The following is an 8,822-nucleotide window of genomic DNA, read 5'->3' as shown; positions in this document are numbered from 1 at the left end:
AGTGGACAGACCTGGCTTACTAGCTGCAGGTCTCAGTCAGGCTACTGTTCCTTTCTTGAGCTTCCTCGTCTCTACGAAAGTGTCCTGCCTCAAAGGGCTTTTGCTTTTTGCACTGCGTGGAACCCAGGAGTCTGACTCCAGTGAAGACTTGCTCAAGACCCTGGATCCTGGGTAAATCGCAGGCCAACTTCTGAAATAGTTTCCCCTTCTAAACAAGAGAAGAAACACAGAATGCACAGAACGAATCTCGAGGTGATGAAGAATCTTACTTATAAAGGCAAAGGATAAGGATTATTTTGCCCAGAGAAATACTTAGGACCCCTTAGATTCATGTAGAACTTTTACAAACAGGCTGATTTTTTTTTTTTTTTAATGTGGACCATTTTTAAAGTCTTTATTGAATTTGTTACAATATTGCTTCTGTTTTATGTTTTGGGTTTTTGGCCCTGAGGCATGTGGGATCTTAGCTCCCTGACCAGGGATCGAACCCATACCCCTTGCATTGGAAGGCGAAGTCTCAACCACTGGACCACCAGGGAAGTCCCCAGGCTGATTCTTTTAATAGTTGTTTCACATTTGGGGCTAGAATCCCTAGAAGGACAGTTGACCCAGCGGTCTCAGGGATCCTGCTTTGGGGTAACTAGTGTTGCAGAACAGACGGTGGAAGTATATTGTGGCCTATATGGGACCCAGTGAGTATCAAAGGCTTATGATGGCATACGAAACATCTACCTATGACTCTGGACAAAAACGCATAGAAAATGCAATCCTTAGCATATAGCAGGTGCTCAATAAATACTTTTTTGGAACGAGTAAATGAATAAATGGAGATTTCAACCAGGTGACATGGTGTAAGTACACTGAGAGTAAGAAAGAGGTCACAGCAGAGGCCAACCCAGAAGCTACAGAGAAAGATCTCTGGTGAAGCTTCATCTCCAAGAAACACATTCCTGCGCTCCAGTCAAGATGGTGGAGTAAAAGGATGTGGAACTCACCTCCTCCCACAAATACATCAAAAAATACAAATGGAAAAATTCTCACAGAATACCTACCCATCACTGGCAGGAGACCTCAAATACGTGAAAGGACAAGAAGGATCTCCATGTAACCGGGCAGGATGAAAGAAAAAAAAAAAAAAAAAGAGGAAGCGGGATGGGACCTGCTCCCCCGGGAAGGAGCTGAAGGAGTGGTGAGGTTCCTGCACCCTGGGAAGCCCCCTCACTGGTGGCGAGATCAGCCAGGACAGAAAGGGAGCTCCAGAAGCTCAGAGGAGAGCACAACTGGTTTGTGGCAGGCAGAGCAGAGAGAGACGTACATAGGTGGTCTGTGCCACTGCTTTGTGCACCCCAGCCTGAGATGCGCAGCTGCTGGTGTGGGGGCTGGGGGCTGGAACGCGGGGTTTAGAGAACAGACCTGGGGAGAGGAGTGCTGTTGGCTGCACGGAGACAGCCTGAAGGGGCTGGAGTGTGGTACAGCCGCAACTGGGGGTGTTTGCAGAAGAAGCTCGAGCCCGCCATAGAAGTGAAGCGCCACTAAGCGGTGTACAAAGGGAGGGGTGGAGCCGCCATAGCAGCCTCTACAGGCTCTGGGAACGCGCACCCAAGCCACCACCTCAGTGGGCCGCCGCCTGGGTGGGCTCCCGCCTGGGCTGGGCTCCCACGCCCCAGCCACCAGCGGGTTGCCCACGTGCAGAGGAGGGGCTGAAATCACAGCTGAGCCCAGGGGCCACACAACTTAGGAAGCAGGGCTGAAATCTCTCCCTGCGCGGCTGCCTCGCTCAACATCTAGTGCAGGCTCTGATCACAATGCCAGTCACACCTCCTATCAAGGGGATAATGGCCAGCATACACTAAGGAAAGATGCGACAGGCATCCATACTAAAAACAGCCCTCGCACCAAAAATATTAAACCCAAGCAGGCTACACAGGGATGTTCCCACATATAAACAGCCCTCCAAGACCACAGTAGATAACTGTTTCTCCTAAACTCATAAAGCAACAGAAATATAAGTAAAATGAAGAAGCAGAGGAACCGCTCCCAGTTAAAAAATCAGGAGAATTCCCCTGAAAGGACAACAAATGAAACAGATCTCTTCAGTCTAACAGACAGAGTTCGAAAAGGAGATAATGAAAATACTGAAGGAACTAAGAAGGGCTGTTGACAGAAATGCAGATTACTGTAAAAAGGAACTAGAAACTATAAAAAAGGAACCAAGAAAAGCTAGAGAACTCATTCGCCAAGAGGAAAGCTGAGCTAAAGGCAATGAACAGCAGAATGAATAACACAGAGGAACAAATAAGCGATCTGGAAGACAGAATAATGGAAAGCACCCAATCAGAACAGCAGACAGAAAGCCAAATTTTAAAAAATGAAAGCAATACAAGAGACTTATGGGATAATATAAAGCATGCCAATCTATGCATAATAGGGATCCCAGAAGGAGAAGAAAGAGAAAAGGGAATTGAAAACGTATTTGAAGAAACTACGGCTGAAAACTTCCCAAACCTAGAGAAGGAAACAGATATCCAGTTACAGGAAGCACAGAGGGTCCCAAACAAGATGAACCCAAACGGACCTACACCAAGACATATTATAATTAAAATGGCAAAAGTTCAAGAGAGGATTCTAAAGGCAGCAAGAGAAAAACAAAGAGTTAACTACAAGGTAACCCCCATAAGGCTATCAGCTGATTTCTCTACTGAAACGTTGCAGGCCAGAAAGGAGTGGCAAGATATATTCAAAGTCCTGAAAGGGAAAAATCTGCAACCTAGGATACTCTACCCAGCAAGATTATCATTTAGAATAGAAGAAGAGATAAAGAATTTCTCACACAGGCAAAAACTAAAAGAATACAGCAATACTAAACCTATCCTAAATGAAATATTGAAAGGTCTTCTCTAAATAGAAAAGAAGTAAGAATCTACAGGGAAGGGAAAATCACATTTGGAAAGTAAATCACTTAAATAAGCCAGTACACAGATTTAAAGAAAGACAAAACAAAAAATTTCTGTGACAGTGATGATAATGACAATGAACAGCAAAAGGATGCACGTGAAGATGTAAAAGAGGACATCAAATCATAAAATGTGGGGGAGGACAGTAAGAAAATTTAGATTTTTTTTTCCTCGAGTGTGTTTAAGCCTGTATGACTACCAGTCTAAAGCTAGTAGATATAGGAAGGGGTTAATATACTTCAAAAACAGGGTATCCAAAAATCAAAAACATACAATAGGTTCACAAAAACCAAAAAGAAGAGAACACAAGCATACTACAAAAAAAATCATCAAACCACAAAAGGAAAAACAAAAAAAGAAAGGGACAAGGAAGAAATATAAAATCAATGGGAAAACAAGGTTCAAAATGGCAATAAATACATATCTATCAGTAATTACCTTAAATGTCAATGGACTAAATGCACCAATCAAAAGACACAGAGTGGCAGACTGGATAAAAAGGACAAGAGCCTACAATACGCTGCCTACAAGAGACCCACTTTAGGGCAAAGGACACACATAGATTGAAAGTGAGGGGATGGGGCTTCCCTGGTGGCACAGTCGTTAAGAATCTGCCTGCCAATGCAGAGGACACGGGTTCGAGCCCTGGTCCGGGAAGATCGCATATGCTGTGGAGAAACTAAGCCCATGCACCACAACTACTGAGCCTGTGCTCTAGAGCCCACGAGCCACAACTACTGAGCCTGTGTGCCACAACTACTGAAGCCTGTGTGCCTAGAGCCCGTGATCCACAACAAGAGAAGCCACTGCAATGAGAAGCCCGTGCACTGCAAAGAAGAGTAGCCCCTGCTCGCCACAACCAGAGAAAAGCCTGCGTGCAGCAACGAAGACCCAACACAGCCAAAAATAAAATAAATAAAAATAAAAAAAAAGAAAGTGAGAGGATGGAAAAGGACATTTCATGCAAACAGAAATGAAAAGAAAGCAGGGGTAGCAATACTCATATCAGACAAAATAGACTTTAAAACAAAGGCTATAAAGAAAGATAAAGAAGGATACTATATAATGATAAAAGGATCAACACAAGAAGAGAATATTACACTTGTCCACATATATGCACCCAATATAGGAGCACCCAAATACATAAAAGAAATACTAACAGACATAAAGGGAGAAATTGACGGAATACAATAATAGTAGGAGATTTTAACACCCCACTCACATCAATGAACAGATCTTCGAGACAGAAGATCAATAAGGCAACAGAGATCCTAAAGGATACAATAGAACTGTTATACTTAATTGATATTTTCAAGATATTACAGCCAAAAAAGCAGAATACACCTTCTTTTCAAGTGCACATGGAACATTCTCTAGGATTGGCCACGTACTAGGGCACAAGTCTCAACAAGCCTCAACAAATTTAAGAGGATAGAAATTATTTCAAGCATCTTTTCTGACGATGATGGGATGAAACTAGAAATCAACCACAGAAAAAGAAACGAGAAAAAAACCAATTACATGGACTAAACAACATGCTACTAAAAAATTAATAGGTCAACGATGAAATCAAAGAAGAAATTAAAAAATACCTTGAGGTAAATGACAATGAAAGCACAATCATATGAAATCTATGGAATGCAGCAAAACCAGTTCTTAGAGAGAAGTTCATAGTGATACAGGCCTTCTTTAAAACAAGAAAAATCTCAAACAACTGAACCCACCACCTAAAAGAATTAGAAAAAGAAGAACAAAAAAACCTAAAATTAGCAGGAGGAAGGAGATAATAAAGATCAGAGAGGAAATAAATAAAACAGAGATTAAAAAAAAAATTTAAAAAAATCAATAAAACCAAGAGCCAGTTCTTTGAAAGGGTAAACAAAATTGACAAACCTCTGGCCAGGCTCACCAAGAAGAAAAGAGAGAAGACCCAAATAAAAACATAAGAAATGAAAGAGGAGAAATCCCAGCTGATACCAGAGAAATACCACAAACCACGAGAATACTATGCACAATTACATGCCAATAAATTTGATAACCTGGAAGAAATGGACAAGTTTCTAGAAATATACAACCCACCAAAACTGGAGCAAGAAGAAATAGAGGGACTTCCCTGGTGGCGCAGTGGTTAAGAATCCGTGTGCCAAAGCAGGGGACACGGGTTCGATCCCTGGTCTGGGAAGATCCCACATGCTGCGGAGCAACTAAGCCTGTGAGCCACAACTACTGAGCCCACGTGCCACAACTACTGAAGCCCACATGCCTAGAGCCTGTGCTCTGCAACAAGAGAATCCACCACAATGAGAAGCCCGTGCACCACAACGAAGAGTAGCCCCTGCTCACTGCAACTAGAGAAAGCTTGCGCACAGCAATGAAGACCCAACGCAGCAAAAAATAAACACATTAATAAATTAAAAAAAAGAAGAAATAGATAACTTGAACAGAATGATCACTAGAAGTGAAATAGAATGTGTAATTTTAAAAACTCCCTACAAATGAAAGTCCAGGACCATATGGCTTCACAGGCGAATTCTACCAAATATACAAAGAAGAGTTTATACTGATCCTTCTCAAACTCTTCCAAAAGATTGAAGAAAAGGAACACTCCCAAAGACATTCTATGAAGCCACCATCACCCTGATATCAAAGCCAGACAAAGACACTACCAAAAAAGAAAACTACAGGCCAATATCTTTGATGAATATAGATGCAAAAATTCTCAGCAAACCAAATCCAACAACACATAAAAAAGGTCATACACCATGATCAAGTTAGATTCATCCCAGGGTCACAAGGATCATCACAGGGTCAAAATACGCAAATGAATGTGATACACCACATCAACAAAAGAAAAGACAAAAACCATATGATGATCTCAATAGATGCAGAAAAAGCATCCAATAAAATTCAACATCCATTCATGATAAAAATCCTTATGAAAGTGGGTATAGATGGAACATATCTCAACATAATAAAAGTTTTTATGACAAACCCACAGCCAATATAATACTCAATGGTGAAAAGCTGAAAGCCTTCCTGCTAAAATGTGGCACAAGACAAGAATGCCTACTCTCACCACTTTTATTCAACATAGTACTGGAAGTCCTAGCCACAGCAATCAGACAAGAAATAAAAGGTACTCAGATTGGTAGGGAAGAGGTAAAACTGCCATTATATGCAGATGGCATGATACTATATATAGAAAACCCTAAAGACTCCACACCAAAACTACTAGAACTGATAAATGAATTCAGCAAGGTAGCAGCATACAAGATTAAGATACAGAAATTGGTTGCATTTCTTTACACTAACAGTGAAATATCAGAAAGGGAATGTAAACAAACAATCTCTTTTAAAATCACATCAAAAAAATTAAAATACTTAGGAATAAACCTCACCAAGGAGGTGAAAGACTTATATGCTGAAAACTATAAAACATTAATAGAGGAAACTGAAGATGATTCAAAGAAGTGGAAAGATATCCCATGCTCTTGGACTGGAAAAACTAACATTGTTAAAATGGCCACACTACCCAAAGCAATCTACAGATTTAATGTGATCCCTTATCAAATGACCCATGACATTTTTCACAAAACAAGAACAAATAATCCTAAATTTTACAGGGAACCATAAAAGATCCAGAATTGCCAAAGCAATCCTGAGGAAAAAGAACAAAGCAGGAGGCATAACCCTCCCAGATTTGAGACAATACTGCAAAGCTGCAGTAATCAAAACAGTGTGGTATTGGCACAAAAACAGACATATGGATCAGTGGAACAGAATAGAGAGCCCAGAGATAAACCACATACCTATGGTCAGTAAATCTTCAACAAAGAATATACAAGGCAAGAATATACAATGGTGAAAAGATAGTCTCTTCAGCAAGTGGTGTTGGGAAAGTTGGACAGCCATATGCAAATCAATGAAGTTAGAACACACCCTCACACCACACAGAAAAATAAACTCAAAATGACTTAAAGACTTCAACATGACGCCATAAAACTCCCAGAAGAGAACACAGGCAAAACATTCTCTGACATAAATTGTACCAATGTTTTTAGATCAGTCTCCCAAGGCACTAGAAATAAAAGCAAAAATAAACAAATGGGACCTAATTAAACCTATAAGCTTTTGCACAGCAAAGGAAACCAGAAACAAAATGAAAAGACAGCCTATGGACTGTGAGAAAATATTTGCAAATGATGCACCTGACAAGGGCTTAATTTCCAAAATATATAAACAGCTCATACAATTAAATAACAACAAAAAAACAACCCAATCAAAAATTAGGCAGAAGACCTAAATATACATTTCTCCAAAAAAGACTTACAGATGGCCAATAGACACATGAAAATATGCTCATCACCACTAATTATTAGAGAAATGCAAATCAGAACTACAATGAAGTACCACCTCACACTGGTCAGAATGGTCATCTTTAAAAAGTCTACAAATAATAAATGCTGGAGAGGGTGTGGAGAAAAGGGAACCCTCTTACACTGTTGGTGGGAATGTAAATTGGTGCAGCCACTATGGAAAACAGTATGGAGGTTTCTCAAAAAACTAGAAATAGAGTTGCCATATGATCCACCAATCCCACTCCTGGGCATATACCCAGACAAAACTATAATTCCAAAAGATACATGCACCCCCTATGTTCATAGCAGCACTATTTACAATAGCCAAGGTGTGGAAACAACCTAAATGTCCATCAACAGATGAATGGATAAAGAAGATGTGATATCTGTGTGTGTGTGTGTGTGTGTGTGTGTGTGTGTGTGTGTGTATCTCACATGGAATATATGGGAATATTACCCAGCCATAAAAAAGAAGAAATAATGCTATTTGCAGCAACATGGATGGACCTAGAGTTTAAGTGAAGTCAAAGAAAAATACCATATGATATCATTTATATGTGGAGTCTAAAATATGACGCAAATGAACATATCTACAAAACAGAAAAAAAGACTCACAGAAAAAGAGAATGGACTTGTGGTTGCCAAGGGGGAGGGGGGGGAGGGAAGGATCAGGAGTTTGGGGTTAGCAGATGCAAACTATTATATACAGGATGGATAAACAACAAGGTCCTACTGTATAGCACAGGGAACTATATTCAATATCCTGTAATAAACCATAATGGAAAATAATATGAAAAAGAATATATATTGGGTGGGCTAAAAAGTGCCTTTGGTTTTTTAAGTAAAAATAAAAGACACATTTTTCATTTCCACCAAGAACTTTATTGAACAACGTATTCACCCTTTTGTTCCACTATCTTCTGCCATTTTTCAGGCAACTTCGTAATTCCATCTTCCCCAAATTTTTTATCTTTTTAAGCAAAGAACTGTTCCAGGTGCCTTTTACAGTCTTCCAGGGGATTGAAATTTTTTCCATTAAGAGAATTTTATAAAGACTGAAATAAATGGAAATCCGAAGGTGCAATGTCTGGTGAATACGGCGGATGAATCAGAACTTCCCAGCCAAGCTGTAACAGTTTTTGCCTGGTCATCAAAAAAACATGCAGTCTTGAATTATCCTGATGGAAGATTATGCATTTTCTGTTGACTAATTCTGGATGCTTTTAGTCGAATGCCATTTTCAGTTGGTCTGGTTGGGAGCAGTACTTGTTGGAATTAATCGTTTGGTTTTCTGGAAGGAGCTCATAATAGAGGACTCCCTTCCAATCCCACCATATACACAACATCACCTTCTTTGGATGAAGACCGGACTTTGGTGTGGTTGGTGGTGGTTCATTTTGCTTGCCCCATGATCTCTTCTGTTCCACATTGTTGTACAGTATCCACTCTTCATCGCCCGCCACAATTTGTTTTAAAAATGGAACATTTTCATTAGGTTCCAGTAGAGAAC

This window comes from Balaenoptera ricei, chromosome 10, assembly GCF_028023285.1.
Source record: "Balaenoptera ricei isolate mBalRic1 chromosome 10, mBalRic1.hap2, whole genome shotgun sequence".
NCBI lineage: Eukaryota > Metazoa > Chordata > Mammalia > Artiodactyla > Balaenopteridae > Balaenoptera > Balaenoptera ricei.
The sequence above is the reverse complement of the archived record's forward strand: the minus strand, read 5'-3'. Positions refer to the sequence as shown.